At 40.6% G+C, this 18,033-nt stretch overlaps 1 long non-coding RNA gene across 1 annotated transcript in view; it reads left to right on the top strand.

Annotated features, from left to right (window-relative positions):
- The window catches only part of LOC111937349 (uncharacterized), a 32,240-nt gene extending 32,015 nt beyond the window's left edge, over positions 1-225 (top strand). The window contains exon 4 of the long non-coding RNA XR_002868569.2: positions 130-225. This is a non-coding gene — a long non-coding RNA (uncharacterized LOC111937349). The remainder of the gene's footprint in view (positions 1-129) is intronic.
- The last annotated feature ends 17,808 nt before the right edge of the window (positions 226-18,033 follow it).

The following is an 18,033-nucleotide window of genomic DNA, read 5'->3' as shown; positions in this document are numbered from 1 at the left end:
GAGGAGAGGGCCGTTGATATCTTGACCTGGTCTGTCCTGCGCCATGTCTGGTTCCAAAGTGTGGAGCCGTGCTGTGACACGATGAGTAAGGTCTGGCTTCATTTTGTATTCTTCTTTTCCTGCTTGCAGTTTTTCCTCATGTGGTGTGGGTCTGTGGAAGCAATGAAAACAGAGGATCTGACCTGGATAGATAATATGGGAAAGGTAAGGAGCAAGGAGAGGAAAGAGAAGGGGAGAGAGGTTAAGGCCTGAGAAACCCCAAGACATGCTCCAGAAGGTGAGGAGTATGCCTAATGTTGCCTCCCATGTCTCCCCCTGGGCATTCATTCAAGTGACCCCACATTACACAGATTTTTTTCTTCCAGTCATGGACAGGTACTGGAAATGACAGTTACGCCAAGATTAGATGATCGTGAAAATCCTTTTGCTTCTGATTAAATTCAAATAAAACTGGTGGCATAAAAGATTCGCACTGAACATCCAGGGCAATTGGATCAAGGCTTTTTTGATTGCTGTCTATCATATTCTGCTACTGCAAAAATGTGATGGAACTGGCCTGGAGAAAAGTGGACTGTTGTTCGCACAGAGCCAGCAGAAATGTAGCCACTAACTGGCTGAAAATATTTCTTGTGTAAAATGTTCAGCTTTGGGAAGTAAGGCCTTAAGTACTGATGTAGTTTAGATGGTTCTGGATTTGGCTGAAGCTCAGAAGCTTGCTTTCTGTCTGTACAAATAAGTTACTGAATGTCCAGTCAAGACATTCCTAAAAACAGAGCTTCTTACAGTTTTAAATTAATTGCTAGTAATAAGTCATTATGATTTTTTGTAATAAATTAGTTATAGTTCTTAGTATGGTTCTGATAGTTGCAGCCAGTTCTTAAACTTCCAGGAAATGTGCTGTGGGATGTAATGTTTCTATAGAGATTTTTTTTGTTATGCCACAGAATAGGTCTACAAATGTACAGTGGGGTGTTCCCTCTTCTGCAATCCATATATCTCTCAACTGTATATTACAGTGGTGTTTCACACAACAAGAGCGTGTCTTCCTGTAATTGTCTTTCCTGAAGATGTCTTCATGCCCTCCAAAAAGATGGAGAGAAGAGATAGAGATAGAAAAATAAGTAGAAGTTTTTAGTTTTCAGAGAAGTAAAATCTTGCCTGTACTGTTGCTGGTTTTGTTTCTCTGTATTGTTCCTTGTATTGTGCCCTTTTGCTCTTGCACACACAGCTTTACTATATTTTATGTCCATATTCAACTTTGTGTTAGAAATAATCTGAGATTTAGGAAGAAGAGGTTATTAGAAGATATAGTACTGTTCACTCAGTTTTAAAATAAAGAACAGGTTACTATAACACATTGAAATGGAAATAGATTCTTTTTTTTTTTTTAAACAAACCATTTTTTGTTCGAAACTCAGGGAACTGGGAGAGCCTAATAAGTAAAGCTAATTTCTTTAAAAAATAAAAATGGAAGGAAAATTACATATGGAACAGAATTATTGATATACAATAAATATATAATGAGCTATTTCTTCAAGCTGCTAAAACCAATATGAGAAGCTGTAAGAATATTCCTAATGACTAAATTTCGTTATTTAATTTATTTCAGTGGATTTCTGTAGATGTTATCCATATTCTCTATTAAAGTAAAAGAAATTTTGTTGGAGAGAATTTTTTGAAGAAACACTGCAATTCCTATTGAATCTACAAAACATTTTTCAAAATAATTTTAGATTTATAGACATTAACTCTTGTATTGAAAATCTGGCTCAAAGGACTGAGTGGATTGTGACTATGACATTTTTATTATGACATAGAGTTCAACAAAATAATTAATTTTTAAATTAAGAACTTAAAATATCCTTATCATTTTCTACAGAGCAAGAATTTTTCTGCAAATTATAATAAAAAGAAAAACAAAATCGATTCCACATATTCCAGAACAATGCCTTCACAAATTAAAGATTTAGAACCCATCCAAAGAGTACTAGTTTGGTTTTTTTTCTTTTTCCAGCAGTACTGCGGAATGTTGTTTCTGCAAAGAAAAAAGAGACCGTTACTGAACACAAGAATTGCTGAATAAAAGAAGCTAATCTTGCAACATATTTGTTGAGAAACCATTAATATACTTCCCTGTTTAAGACCAGCTGGCACATCATAGAAGACTTTTATGAATTTTCTGATTTTAATTAATCCCTCAGGGTTCTCCATTGACCTCAGGACAGTTACACAAGGATGAGATTTGTCTTCTTGTTAGAAACAATTCTGTTTATAAATATGTCTTTAATTTTGGTAGAAGCTGGGTGGATTCTTTACTCTTTCTCTGTAGAGCGCTGTGAGTACAAAGTTATTTGTCCTTTGTTTGGCTGCTGCTTAATTAGACTTTTAAATTCTAACCAAGCTTTTTATGGAGCTTACCTGATGCTGGGCTTTTGTCATAAACCCAGCTTTCATCACAGGCTCACATGCTCCTGCTTGCATCTGCCACATGCTTTCTAGGATTTTCTAGGTAAAAGAGCCCAAATTTGTGCCTTTGAAGATGTGGGTAACCTAAGGGCAGAGTCTTATGTGGCTTCTCTTTTTTTCAGCTGCGATGTCTGAGTTCACAAAGCTGGGGGCTCTGAGAGAGTTGGAGCTGGGTCTCCACGCAAAATTAACTGGGAACAAACAAGCGCAGGATAAGATCACAGTTAACCCTCCCATTAAAACCACCCATCTTTGCCTTGGCCATAAATCTTCACATGTGTCAACCTAATCTTTGATCATGTTCACAGTCACAGCAAGAAGCTGTGGTGCTACAAAGAGTCTTCTCAGTCACTTGAGGAGCAAGTCCTGAGAGCTGTTGAGCTTGTGTATTTACGTAAATTCCTATCTCTGTGTCAAGAAGCTTGCTCATGTATCAGAAAGGAAAGGTGGGGAAAGGAAGGCAGGACAGAAGCTACACACATGTCCGCATTACATGTCAGCATTACGCCTTCTTCAGGGGAGAGTGAATCAGAAATTTTGCCTTCCATACATCCTTTCTTTGAAGTGGTTCATTTTGACTTGATTTGACTGCACAGGAGACATTGCAAACCAGCCTTCGTGCTGATACTGCCAGCCCTCCAGTAGGTAAGGAATCTGGTGCAGACAGCCACCACAGCACTGCCTAAAACACGCTCAAAAACATCAGTCATGGGGATTACACAATGTATTTCACTGCTGTTTACATGCAGAAATCTCACCATCGGGGTTAATCTTGTAGAAGCAAGTACAATTAGGTGATACTTTGTATGTATGATAAAACCTGAGCCACAGGGCTCTGTGCCAGGCTCCATTCTCATAAATGAGTAAATCCAGAGCAACTCCCCTAACTTCATTGGAGATTACATCAAAGCTGAACTCAAATTCATATTCTAGGTTCTCACTGCCTACACACAGCCTACAACATTGCCTAAACTGATCCCTGGCTGCCTCATTTCTGGCACCTTAAAGGAACAGTTAACAAATACACAAATACATATAGGGGGTTGTATTACCATTATTATTATTATTATTATTATTATTATTATTATTATTATTATTATTATTTACATACTCACATGTATGTAGTGTGAATTATTATTAGCTGTGCTGGAAATAGAAGCCTAACACCAAGAATTTTCTGGTATGAATTTTACATTTTAATAAGTCCATGTGCACTTATGTGGTATTCACGCAGTGAGTAGAATTTATAGACTCATGAGCCATGAAAAAAGGGAGGAGAAAGAAAAGTTTATCAGAACAACGGAGTGGAAGATAACATGGCAATTTCAAGGTTAATCTTCCAAACTTAGAGCCCTGAAAAGCAATACTCAGGATGACTACACTGGAGAAAATAATCAAGTTTTATATAGTATGTTTTGGACTTTTGACAGAACTTTTAAGTCAGTTTTCCCATTTCCTAGAGTAGTCCCTTAATAAGGATATCCTGTGGCTTGGGTAGGCCAGTCCCACAGAAAGAACTTCCAGAGAAATTATTTTTAGTCTAATTTCCTAGAGATACCTGGTTATTGACATGATTACAGAGCCTAGAGATCCATTTGTCTTTCTCCTTGTCCTCTTCCGTGATTTTTGGCCAGTTGTAGCCATATCAAAAGAGACTTGTAGAACCCTTAAATTAATTACATTCCTACAGGTTTTGTGATCTTTAGGGTCTGGGTGGAGAAGAGAGACCTAAGATACTACTTTTGCCATGAGCTCTGAAAACTACTACAAGATATTAAAGGAAGATACCCAGGAGAAGGGAAGTTTAAATGCTCCAGCCATAGGAAATGCTTCCATCAGAACCTGCACTGTATGAGGTGCAGAATGTCAATAGTCACTAAAGCTCGAGTAATCAGAGCTCCCTGGAATCTTCTGCTCAGGGAACTCCTCATAAAACAATGAGAAACACGATGCTTCCACTGGAAAATGCGATAAGGTGTAGAAGGATAGAATCTGAATGCAGTTTTATGACATTATTCCAGTTTTCTAATAAATCACTAGTAATTTTCTAATTGCCTGTGACCTTTTAATAGCTACTTTAAAAATCTGTTCTAAAATGATGTCACTTGTTTTTGTGTATGGATTCTTTAGGGGCCTTTAAAAGCAAAATTTCATGGCAAATGGTAGCACCTTGCATAGAAGATTTATTGCCTTTGGGTCTTAATCTGGAGCTTTCCAAGAGCCTTGAAGATAAAACTTTGACTTAAATATTATTTCTGTACTCCACACTCACCGCACATACAACTGACATGTGTGGATGGGGTGACTCCTGGGAACTTAACCACTCCATGTGGGAGCTCCCTGTGCCACTTCCATCCTTCACCATGGCTCAGCATTCACTTGAGATGAAAGGAAACTGGCTAGAACTCAAGATTTGGAAGAAACTATTGAAAATAGAGAACCCAGATCTTGAGTTTGCAGCTGTCTGGACAGTGGATGGGGAAAAAAAGCTCCAATTTCGTGCCTCCTTGCAGCTGTTAACTGTAAAGTTTAAAGCTGACATATTAGGCACCAAAGACAAACAAATCATGTGCATTTAATTTATCATCCAACGAAAGAAAATTGGAGTTCCTGTAGCGCATCTTCAGATGGGAAAAACCACACCAAAACCTTTCTTTTTAAGATGCCAACAAGTCTCCCAGAGAATGTGTATTCAAATGTCACAGATGGCAAGCACCACTCTATAAAGCATGCAAAAGTACAAATTCATCCACTGAACCCTCTGTGAGGGGGTACCGTGCTCATACTTGGAAAATAAATGTTTGACTAATTTCCAGGAAGTCAAACTTTCTAAACCATACAACTACTGATACAAGCTTAATGTTTCCAGTTAATACTGATATGCTTTCTTGGCTGCTGAAAGAGACCCTTTCATTTGGCTTAGCTGCACTTCCAGAGACCTCCCCTTCCCACGGGACACACGGTGCCCCCATCCCCAGTCGCTGCAATCACAGAATGGACATTTCTGTAAGTCCTTTCTGGGCATGGCACGCTGCTTTACAGATGTGCTTTCTGCCCGTGCTCAGATCTTGTGGATAAAGGGGGAGAGGTGGTTCCCTTTGAAAACAAAAACAAAAACAAGCAAGCAAGTAGAATGTCTTGTGCCAGCTGCCGGTGCCAGCGGGGCGTGTGTATCCCTGCAGGCAGCACCACGGCTGAGCTGGCTAAACCAGCCATGCAGCTGAACCCATTCCTCTCTTACCAGCCTTCCCAGCTGTGGCAAGGAGCCAAAGCCTGGGCCTTATCTCTTGGGCCCCACCCTCCACAACCACAGCGGATGGCAAAATTACCATTTCCCAAAAGACATCACATGGGAGCTCTCCCCACCATCCTCAGCCAGTGGGCTCCAGAACCTCCCAGCGCACGGTGAGCTCTCCTGCACCCCACCTTTGCCAAGCTGCTGAGCTTCTCTAACCCGCCATGGTGCTGGAATGGATGGAGCTCAGGCTCCCCAGCAGTGCCAAGTGCTGCCCTTGGAGCAGGGAAGAGCAGCAGCAGCAGCAGCCTCTGGCATGGTCGGCTGCGGTGTTACTCATTATTCCAGCCGGATGCATAGCTGGAGTTACAATGATTTCTACCAGCTTGAGAATAAAATTTTAAATGTGCAATTTCCTGCCCTAAAGGCCTTGAATTTCAACTATATTTCAAATGTGGGCCTCTCATTTACCTGAAAAAGAGCAAGTGCCTAAATCTCACTCGGGTACTGGTTTTGGATTCTTCTCATCACTTTCCAAACAATTCTTCTTAAGCTGGGAAATTTAACAAAAGCAGGCTGATTTAATTCCATGCACAAAAGCCAAGTAAAACTGGAACTGAAGGGCAGCAGTGGAAGAACTGGGGTCTGGAAGGCAAAGGCCTAATTAGCTGCGGTGTGTTAGAAAATCTGATAACAAATACCAAGCAGAAGGGATTCAGATGATCTGCGCTGACATGGAAGACTCCTGTTGTTTCTTAACCGAGCAAAATGGTAATAAACCTCCTTGTGTGCCGGGTTTGTTAGGACTGGAATGCATTGTGACTAAGAAAATAAAAGCAGCTCTGACACTTTTAACTGATGAGAGCTTTTTTAATGAGACTAGCTGGCCTGACTTTCCAAGTGTTCAGTTGACTTGTGCTTGAGTGAATGAAAGTGGCTTCGTAATTGTAAATATTGCAAAATAAATGCGGGCTAAGTTATGTGGAACCAGTCAAATGTGGAACTCTGAGTTAACTGTGCAGTTATAGATTGTATTTAATGAATATGGAAATTGGTTGATTTGGAGATAAAAAGTTATTAAAAAAGGTACCTTGCAGCTCCTTCTCAGGCTTGTGATTTTACACTTCTTTATCACCTTGTGCCTGCCATGCCAGACTTCTCCGAATGTGGAGCTTGTTTGAATTCTGAGTTTTCTTAGTACTGGTTTTAATTTTAGGAATAGAGTTCATTTGGATTTTTTTCTGGATTCTGCTGTGCTAAAACACAGCTACAGGAAACCACCAGTTTTCTAGTGGAAGAACCTAACAAAAACTATCAACATTTACAACACTTACAACACTTAGCATTTACAACAAACAGAGAAGGAATGTCAGTAAACATTTAGGATCCTGCTCTTTATTATCTTGACAGTGAGTTTTCTGAGTTAAAGCAGGCCAAGGGCAAACCCCAAAGAAGCTGGTGTCCATAAACTGTAAACTTTAAAAGACAATTAAAAATCTATTTGTAATCTAAGGTCCCTCAGAGGTCCCTAAGGTCCCTTGTTTTGTCAATTTTTTCAGTTCAGTTTCTTAACTTATAAAGTTAAACCTTCCTGAAGAGATAGAAAGCAGAGGGAGGGAGGAGTTACTCCATCTGTACCCTGGCATCTCACTGGAGTTCAATGGGTGCAGTACCTGGTTTTGATGAATCAGGAAGAGGTTTCTACAAAGACTGCCATTTCCCACCTCTGCTTTCTGCAGGATGGCTCCACAAGCCCTGGAGCTATCAACATCTATGTCAGCTTGTGTCTTGCCAGAAGAAGCTGTTGACAGCTTTAGTCTTGTGATTAATCTACAGACAGAGCTTGCAGGAGATGCTCTGTGAATGCCACTCCCTTTTGACTCTCTTGACCCCGAGGAACAGGCAGAGAGCGCCTACAAGAGGAGAGGAGACATCCTCACGGTGTGACGGAGGCCAGATAGCAAACTGCCCATTGAAAACAACATACAGAGCTCCAGCTGCCAAACTACCTGCCCTTAGCTGTCCTGAGAGGCTTCTGATGAAATGGTTACACTTGTGGAAAATAACCTTTTTGCTGGAGTGCATTCAAGCCAGGAGGGTTGAAGTGAGAATGCCCATCCCATTCAGTGAGAATGCCATTTCACAGGGCCAGGCAGGCTTGCAACAGGCAGACAGTGCCTGGAGCAGACAGGTTGCCTGCAGCCCCACGTCCCCCTGTGCACCTGGCCATCCCAGTGGGGAGAGGAGCCCTCACCTTCCAAACCTTGATGCAGCAGAAGGACACATCTGAAGTGTTTATTTGGGGAACGAAAGATTCCTTATACCTTGACAGTGGGGCTGCCTTCAAAACCCTCATTCAAACAGAGCTGTGTTTATTGAATTCCTCTGCACTGAGTATATACATGCCTGAGATTTTAATTCTTTCATAACTGAGAAACACTTGGTCGTATTTCTATCTGAGGTATCAGGATGAGAATTATTATATATTTGAGTGAATTTTGGTCTGTTTAGATCAAGACTGGGCAAAAATCAAGTATGCGGGACTTCAGAGGTTCCCCAGGCAGAGACACTCGGGTGGAGGGAAATCTCTCCTCCCCAGTGGCCTGTTTTGTGACAAAGTATGTCATAAAATCTCAGACATGGAATAAAAAAGCCCACATATTGCTTTTGATAACTACTCACCCTCAGGCTTTCTGAACAGATGGGAGCACTAAACACCAAAATTCTTCAGCTTACAAACTGGCAAAAGGCCCAGCAGCACTGCTAACAGAAGGAGTTGTACGAGCTCTTCATTATTTACAAATTTAAATTCTTCTGGAAAGAATTAGTGTAATATGTAGGACATGATCCCAGGGTTTTGGCAAAAAGTATTAGTAACATGAGCTCTTGATCCTAGGAATTAAATTAGATCTTGGAAGGTTAAAGTGTGATGTTGTCTAATGTACCAGGAACTTTACATCTAATGGAAAGTTGTTTACACCTGTTGCGAGTGCTTTGGTTAATTCATGAAAGTTGGTCTTCCCACAAGGGAATAGACTGGCTGTTCCTCTCAAATGGTGCCTGTGGAGATTTAGGTGAACATTTCTGGGCTGGAAGAGTGATTATAACACCAGTGCTACATGACCAAAATGCTATATATAATTTAGCTCCTATTTTTTGTCAAATGCAAATTTTGGTCCCAAATATCTCCTTGTAGAAACTTCATGCAAATAATTAAAACTTTAGAAACTTGCACAAAAAGCATATTTTAGAATATAAGAGGTGGTGGTTTTTGCTTTTAGGTATAAGAATTTGCTTTTGAGGATTCACCTATATCATATCAAAGTAAACCTCCATATGTACTACTGCCTTTGTAGCAGGTAATCAAAGAGGGCCTGGAAGCACTTGAAATAAAATGGTAGGAATGGAGGGCTCAGCCATACAGAGCTGTTTCTGTAATTTCAGGAAACTAAGGAGCTTTGGGTTCTGATGCCAGTGGGAGCTGCCGATTGAGGCAGCATCGAGGCAGTGCGATCTGCTCGGAAGGGAGTGGGAAGCACCGTGCAGGCATTTCCTGCTTCCCAAGGAGTTTCTGCCAACACACTTCATCTTCTAATTTGGTAAGGGATGATCCATCTGGTATATCAGCTTTGAAGAAAGCATGCCCACATTTTGTACTGCAGGCAGCAGCTCCTGAGGGTCAGGACAGTGAGAGACACCCAGGCAGAGATTCAATGAGTGGTGGTTTCCTGCTTGCTGTGCAACATGCCTCCCCAGAGGGTACCTGCCCATCAGTGGTGTCTGGATGTACCTCTCTCCGAAATACCTTCCTCATTAAACTTTCACTGCCGCTTCCATTGTTTCCTTTAAATGTTTTGGTGTTGACACATGTTGTTTTGTTGAAAAATTCCTGTCTGTCTCTGCTCAGTATCTCCTCCTTTAGTAAGCTGTCAGCGCTCTTTGATTTGCCAGGCTTACGGCAGTCCCAAAACAAGGAAACTTGCAATATGAATCAGTGATACATAAGTGTCTCCCAGAGGATGCAAGTGATGGAAATCACAGTTATTGGTTATTATTGGACCAGTGGGAGCTTAGGTCTGGAAAAGAGATCATCTTACCAGTTTCACTGTAGTAAAAAGAGCCTCTTCTTTGTTCCCTTGAAGCCACTAATTGCAATGGCAATTACTTTTGGGCCCCAGTTTTGGGACCATCCACATGGAGTAAGTGAGACTGTTTGAAGCATAGGGATTATCCCAAAACTCCGGTTTTTGTTGGTTTTGAGTCAGAACGTATCTCCAGAAGCAGTCAGACTATGATTACTGCAATGCATTTCAGGAATATCCAAACCAGCTTTAGCCAAGATGAAACAGCACTGATTTTTTGCAAGAGTTGCAGAGAGTTGAAGCCTGCTGTTGTTGTGCCATGTTCAGACTAGTGGGAAGGAGACTCCGACACCATATCTTTGGATCGTAGCGAAGGCAAACTATTTGTTCAGCTGTGCATATGAAGGTGGGCAGGCTCTTCCCCTGCTGAGGAGTTTAGTAGATCTCTCACTGCTTTATTCTCCAGTCTTCTCTACAGAAGACTATACAGCTTTTTTGCTTCTTTTTTTTTTTTTTTTTTTTTTTTTTCCCCAGGAAATCTTATATTTCAGTTCCTGCCAATTTGCCTGCATGGGGCATCAATAAAAAGCAACTGCCTGAGTCAGGCCTCCTTCCATGCATTTGCACTTTTGCTCCTGTCAGGTCTTCTAAAAAATGCACAGTTGTGTTTGACCAGTGCTCTAACCAGAAAAACTCTGAAGGACAACAATTGTTGTCTTTGTTCAGCCCAAGTATCTATGGTTTATCTACAGCTATGCCCTGGGAGGTCCTGAGGCAAGCTGGGCTGTGTAACTCCCTTGTCCCCCATCCTTCTGTCCCCCACATTTTCTTCATTAGCTTAATTTTTAAATGAATATTGTTCTTTCCTACCACTGTGGATGCAATTGTCTGTTGTAATCCTCCTCAATCATCTGCCAAGTGCATTAGGAAGTAGAGCCCACATCCTAAGACCTGCAAAAGTTAAAGGTACCAATCCTGCTTTTACACCTGCTGCAAGCAGGCAGGTGAGAAATGATGTAAGCAGAGATTTTTATTGAAAAAAAGAGGACATGGTTATCAGTCTGGGAAAACACAACACCCATTACCCATTTAAAAATGGAGCTGAGTACCTGTTCTTCTTTTCCAGTAATGGCCAGTACTCTCCCAGTGCCTATCTAGCTGCCAATAAAACCAGTTCCCTGTACCAAGGTCCTCACAAGGGAGAAGCAAGAGGATGCAGAGGCTTGGAGCAGCCATAACAGCTTCAGAAGCTGCTGCTTGCCCCATCATATGGGGTCTGGAGTGGCTATCTGTTCCCTCAGGACACAAACTCAGGGACAGCAGTAATGACTTCACATGGTGTTGGTTAACCTGTGAATAAATAGCTCATGCAAATAAAACCTCATTGTAGCACCTCTCTAGAGAAAAAAGAAAAAAAATGGGGATTGGACTTGCCAAAGCAACATGAATAAGTTAAGAAGAAAATTTTAATGTTTTGGATGGTGCTTTCCTCCTGCTGGGGAGCAGATATCAAAGGCTTCATGTTCCTTTGAAATGAGGTAAATACCATGGACTGCTCTGATCCAAAACCAAAGACAATCATGGAGTAGGGCAGGAGAAGGATTGTGCCTACATACATGAGGTTATTCACACACACATTAGGCAGCAGACTGCTAGAGCTTTCTCTGAACAATTTCAGCAGTGTTTTGAGTTCTACAGTCTGACACATTCCAGCCATTTAATGAGAATCTGGGGATTTTTATTGAGCTCACATTTAGGGAATTGAGCAGACTATTTTCCTATGGGAACATCAGATCTGTACCTTGCACAGAAATTACATTAAGTCACCCTTAATTCCCTTCCTTTAGTTTCTTAAATCCAGGATTTTGGAGAATACAGGGGAAGTGAAACTAGGTGATATAAAACTAACAGAAAAATGTGAAATTCTTCTCAAAGTCTTGACATTGAAATGCGTGCCTGAAACTCATTCTTGCATGAGCTAATATCAGGCAAGTGAAAGCAACTGGCTATGAATAGAGGTAAATTTCTGTTTAAAGTATGAAATTCCCTCCACAATCAAGAACAGCTCTCTGAGGCTATTTGTCAGGCCCTCACCATGCTGCACTATAACAAATTGATTTCAGACAGACTATCAGTGAAATTATATCTGACTTGGCCAGACGCCAGAAACATAAAAGAGATTATGATTTCAAAGAAAAAAATTTATGATTTCAAGGATGAGGACATGGTCTCTATCACCTGCAGAACCATGAATTGTAGGCTAGTGGCTCCCAATGTTTCATAGGAAAGGCTCACTGCAGAAAACTGGTAGTATTATGTGCTTTTCCCTCAATCCCCAAAACCCTGCTGCTTTTCCTCCTGTCACTTGTCCTTTGTGCTGCTGCTATCACCACTCCTCTCTTCTCTGGCCATCCAATACAGGACTCCTGCCATGTCCTCCCTTCTTTTTGTCATTGTCTCTCAGAGGAGAACCAGGTGAGTGCTTTGTCAGTGGTTTTCAGCTGGCATCTGTCCAGGTGTTGTTGGGGAGACGACTTGACAGCATCATATTTTCTTCTTTTATCTGAAGATACTGAAAAATGCAGATGGGCTTTTTAGCATCTGTTGAGGTTTGTGCTTTTCATGTGCATTTTCATAACCACTGAGGTCTGCAAATAAATGTTCTCAGGTATAAATATAGCATTAGACTACTGTGACAGTATTGCATTTATATTCAGGAGTTCCAAACAGAACAATGGTCACTTAAAATAGTGCGGATAATGTGAAGAATCAGTTTGAAAAAATCTGCAGTTGACTAAAAGCATACCTGAAACAACACTTTTCTAATGATGGTGGAGGACATGTTAGCAATTTGGAATAGGATTAATTGATCATCTTCTTTCGCTAATACTTTTTATGAGTTTATGTAACAGCAGAGATGCATAGTTTATTTTCAGCAACTTCCTCTCATATCATAAGAATAAGGATTTTTAGCCCTCTATAAATATTTGATGTTTATGGAATACTTCTTAAAGTTTTCTTTCAGATCTTTTTCTTATTAACCCTGCTCACCTTTCAGTCATGCACTTTAATAAAAAGCTGTTCCATTATTCTTTTGTGAGGAAATATCTTAACTGCAGCTGATGGAAGCCCATTGGCAGCTCTGAGAAAAGGGTTATTGTATGAGCCTTTGGGTAACAGGCAGCCCCACAAAACCTGGTGTCACAGGCTAAGGTAAATCAAGGCATGCTGTTAAAATTGCAATCTTGTATTTGGAGAAACTGGTTTTGACAAGTGATTTGGTAGCGGCACCCAGTGGCTAAAATACAGACTGCAAAATTTACTAGCCCCAAAATTTCCCAGCTCCTTTGTGTTTGCGTCCACCCGATAAAAAGCTTCCAGCTAAGCTGAGGGAGCTACAAGCAAGAGGGAACTGTTTACAGCCTCTTTCGAGGCTCTTTACGAGTAACAAAAGAGTTAGATGTTGAGGTATACCCTTTTGCTCTTTTTCACTGGAACAGCTAAATATACATATTTTCGTAACATTTCCTTTTTCAAATGCTGCAGTTGCCATGGGAGGATTATATAACGATTTGTGAGAAGGGATGTGATCCTCATAGGAAGTAAAATATCTTCAGTGATTTCCTATATATAGTCTATGCTATAGCACACTATATTCTTCTCTGCCTTTGACAGAGAAGAATCTATTTCTATTTACACTTGTATGTGCATCTTACATGTAATTTTATATACATACATTACCTATAATGATGTGTGTCCATGTGTGTGTTTGCAGACCAAGGATACCAATACAAAGGGTTCACTATCTGCTGGTCCACGTTGCTTACAATTTAAAAGCTGCAATAAGGCTGTACAGTATCAACACCTCCCAAGTCAGACATGTACCTTCATGTTTGTGGAAGATACACTGGGGCTGTAATATTGGCCCCCTGAAAGCATCCATCCCACATAGGTGTGAAGGCAGCTGATGCTCCTCTCCACTGCAGGTTTCGTGTCCCAGGTCTGGGTAACAGGAGCAGGAGAGCTGCAGTGGCACTGGCTGTGACCTAGGTTAACTGGAGAGGTGCTGCCCTCCCTTAATTGTGGGTAGGAAAGCTTCTGTTTCCATATCATCTCTGCTGTCAGCAAAAGTCTCATGGACTTCCCCAAGACATGGGGTTTTTGCTGCATGTCCTTGAGCCAGGGGACTGAGCCCCAAGACCCTTTTAGGAACCCTCAGTTGGGGTGTTTGTCCATAGAGGGACAAGTACTCTGACAGTAGCAGCTGAAAACTTCTTGCTATAATAATTAATGTATTTGTATATTCTCAGCTGAAGCTCCTAGTGCACCACAACTAGAAGTAAAATAACATTTTCAAGGCTGTGTAAGATCAGTACTAATATGGAAACTGCCAACACACCCTTCACAGGAGATCATAAACACAGGTGCTGCAAGGTGCAGGTGTTTACCAATCTGTGGCCAGCTGTGGTAGTTCAAAGCAATGACTTTGAGCACAAAAAGCTGGGAAGCAGCAGCAGCAAGTGCCATGAAATGTTCAAAAACTGGAAAAGCTGGCTGATACGAGAGGAAGGGAGAGTGAGCACTGTCTGAGGGGCTCAGCACTGACCTCACCTGCTGGCTTGTGGTTGTAAGGACAGATGACAGATCACTGCTGCCTTCTCAGACTCATTTGTGAAGCTCAAGGGGAAGCTGTCAAGAACTCTAACCATGAAGAGCCTTAAAAATGTGGAACAGCAAGCGTCATACTCTTCCGTTCCTTGTGCACCAAGGAAAATGCCTGGCAGGAAAGTTTCCAAAGCGGTTTCTGTTCCAGCTGCTCCTCTTAGTTGTAAGTCTCCTTCCAACCACACCAGACTTTAGCATCAGAGAGAATAGTTACAGACGCAATTCTCACTTTGGTGAGTTGTTCCTCCTCTGGAAACCACTGGCTGAGAGAACATCCTGCCATACAAACATTCATTTCTTAAGCAGAAGCTGTTGGTGTTTGTAAGAAGCAAACATCTCTAATTCCCACCACTTTTCCAGGGTTTCCTCCTCACACAGCAGATGCAAATCCATATCAGTCACCCATCTTCATGGATACTTTCACAGGCTGGATCATGAGCTTGATTCTCCATTTTCAGTCTCCTGCTGCTGGGCAGACCCTTAAGGAGCAGGATGGAACAGGGAGAGTTTCCTAAATAGCCAGAGAAGAACAGTTTCAGCTCATGCATTCAAGCTCTGCTTTATGATTAATGCAGCACAGAATCAGCTCATTTTGGGAGGCAGCAGATTCTTCACCACTGATGACTCTTACAAGCAGGAGAAGTAAAAAAAATCTCGAGAATTATTTACTTGTAGCTCTTCCTCCATTATGAGAGAGAGGATGGACTAGAAGGCCTCTCAAGGTACTCTGCAGCCCTATTTTCTATGATTTCTAGTTGTGACTGAAATTTTCAGTCTCTACAGTTCTCTGACTGACATGAAGGGACTTTCTACACTGATTACACTCCCAATGAAAAAAAGAAAAAGAAAGAAAAAACCAAAAAAAATCTCCAGTACCCCATGATCAGTGCTATTTCTTGCTAGCAAATGTCAGGTTTTATTCTAAATCCATTAAATGCAGAAAAATATTTTCTGATTAAAGACAGTTCAAAATGTACACTGATTAACATATAAAGTTTGTGTTGCTTTTATAATTGTACTTTAATGAAATTTCACATCCCCTTTTCATGTTTCAGTATTTGCTGTCTTTCACATTTGAGATATTCTTCTACCTTTAGCCAACATGTATTAGTGAAATATTTTCTCATCAGCTTCCCAAGGAAACACTTTGTACATGTGCCACCTCCAAAACATGGACCTTATTTTGCTTTGCTCAAGTTTAGTGGTCTCTGCAGCTGTCACAGCATGAGGGGACCTTCCATTTTCTCACAGTGGTTATAGAGAGGACAGAATCCTCAGGTGGACTTTCAAGAAATTTTTCCTAATCCCTGTAAAATGCAGGGAGTCCCAGCAGGATGAGGGAGTGAGAATCCCTTTCCTCACTTCCCCACTCTGCAAAAAAAAACAAAGCAACAGTTTGAAAGGGCAGAAGGAATTATTAACACAGGGTACTAACAGAGATTGAGACAAAACAAAATGCCATCCTATCATCATACAGAAAACTACTGGCTAGAGTTTGTGATAAAGATATAAAACAGGAACGCATAACACATCTTGCCCGATAAATGCTGTCATCCCTCTTCCACTTACACATTATTTCTGCTTGTCTCAGGCCAAATTATTTTCAGCAAGATTGAGTCAGAACACTCAAAAAATTTGGTGGGACACTGTGGGGCCACCCAAGCAAGTTGAACTCTGCCTGCTATTCCTGACCAAGGTTTACATTCTTAAATACTGCCCAGTGATTGACCCTTTGAGACTTCACTTTCCTGACATTTCCCAATGTCAAAGCTGAACCTTACTCACTGTAGTTTTCCTGTCATGCAATCAACCGCAGACAAGGGGAACAAACAGTTTCCTTTTCTGTTGCATAGCTGAAGATAATTGCAACCCTCCTTAGTTTATCCATTTTCTGGAGAAAAAAAAAATCAAACCAATTCTAATTAATCCAGTGTTGTCTAAAAAGAACTATTCTGATTTTTGACTGATTCTCCTCCTTCAAAGAGGAGAAGATCAAAAACTGAGGCACATCAGCTATAGCCTCACCACTGTTGAGTGCTCTTGTAGGCAATACTTCTGCTTACACTGAAATTTATGTCTAAGTGATATTACACAATTGTGATGCTGTTGACTCTTACTGCAGCTTGTGATAGGCAATCCTATGGATCATTTGCTATAAAACTGTGGGTTACCATGTTTCTCCCAAGCTTTTGCCTCCAATACTAGTTGTTTCAGTGACACGTGGAATCCTCTACTTTCAAGGAACATGCATCATTGCTCTAGCCATGGATTTTACAGCCAAAGAAATTATGTGGGTTTTTCTTTTCCTGTATAAAATTTTGTTCTATTTCCCCCAAGCTACTTCTCCAGTTTTCAAAGATCATTTTGAATTATAATCCCACCCCTGAAAATTGCAGACAATGACCCCAGGAAACTTTCATACATGGCTGTTAAAAGCTGACTTTTTGCTTTCACCTGTGAGTCAGCTTTGGAAAGTGATTCCCTTAGCCTGGATTAAGAGACTCTAAGTACCTTGACTAGAAAGAGACTTCATTACTTCATTACTGCTACTCTTCTAAAGGAAGTGACATATGGGCTGGCAAGCAATGTTAATACAGAGCAGTCCTGCAAAGATTGTATTTTTTGCAGCTCTTCCCTATGTAAAAAGCAAGCTTCTTGTTTTGCTTTTTGAGCCACTGTCTGACTTCCACATTCTTCTGTAACACATCTATTTTTTGAACTGTCTTTTCGAATCCTGGCCTAATTACATTTTATCTGTTCAATTTTTTTTAAGACAATGATTCAAAGGATTTTTGTACATGTTGAATAGTCACAGAAATACTTAACAGAAATGCTTATGCAGAAAACTAGTTCTCACTTGTGTTCATTTCAGATCAGGATGAACTCTTAGATTCTGATTTATTATTACATCATTTATACTTTCACATAGTGGCACTTTATTAAGTGTATATCTTTGTTTTAGTGCCATATTATCTGGAGGATTGTTTGGATGGGAACTCTCACAATAGATTATTTGATAAAGAGATTATGAGATAAAATTAAAAGTTTATAGAGATTATAGAGATGAGGAGATACAGAGAACACCATCGCCTTTCAGGCACTGATTTTGCAGACAAACAGATTATGACTTTATTTTTCCATCAATTCAGATTAAATATCCTCTTTTGTTTCAGCTCCTCCTTTGGGATAAACTGCTATTGCTTCATTGACCACAGCAGACTTGTGATATTTTATACCAGCTGAGGACTTGCCTCTGGTACATTTCAGCTAGAATATTAAAAGCAATATACTTTGGGGGGAGAAAAAAAAAAATAATTACATCTGGTGTACTTTCCATGTAGATTAAGTAATGAAAGGTTTTAAAACATGGAGTGCTTCAATTTAAGCACTATTTCAGTTTCAGACAGTACAGTAAACATTTCATATAAGTGGTGTCATTATAATACCTAGAGGGCTATTTGCATAGGAGATCTTCTGGCAGATTATTTGGTGAATTACTGAAGATAGAGGATATGGGGAACATAATGGATCCTGTATGCATTTGTAAATTATGAGAAAAGCCACGGTTATTTGTAACAAGAGAGA

The sequence above is a fragment of the Cyanistes caeruleus genome, chromosome 4, assembly GCF_971803275.1.
Source record: "Cyanistes caeruleus chromosome 4, bCyaCae1.hap1.1, whole genome shotgun sequence".
Classification (NCBI taxonomy): Eukaryota; Metazoa; Chordata; class Aves; order Passeriformes; family Paridae; genus Cyanistes; species Cyanistes caeruleus.
Note: the sequence above shows the minus strand (reverse complement) of the source record. Positions and strands in the feature narration are given on the sequence as shown.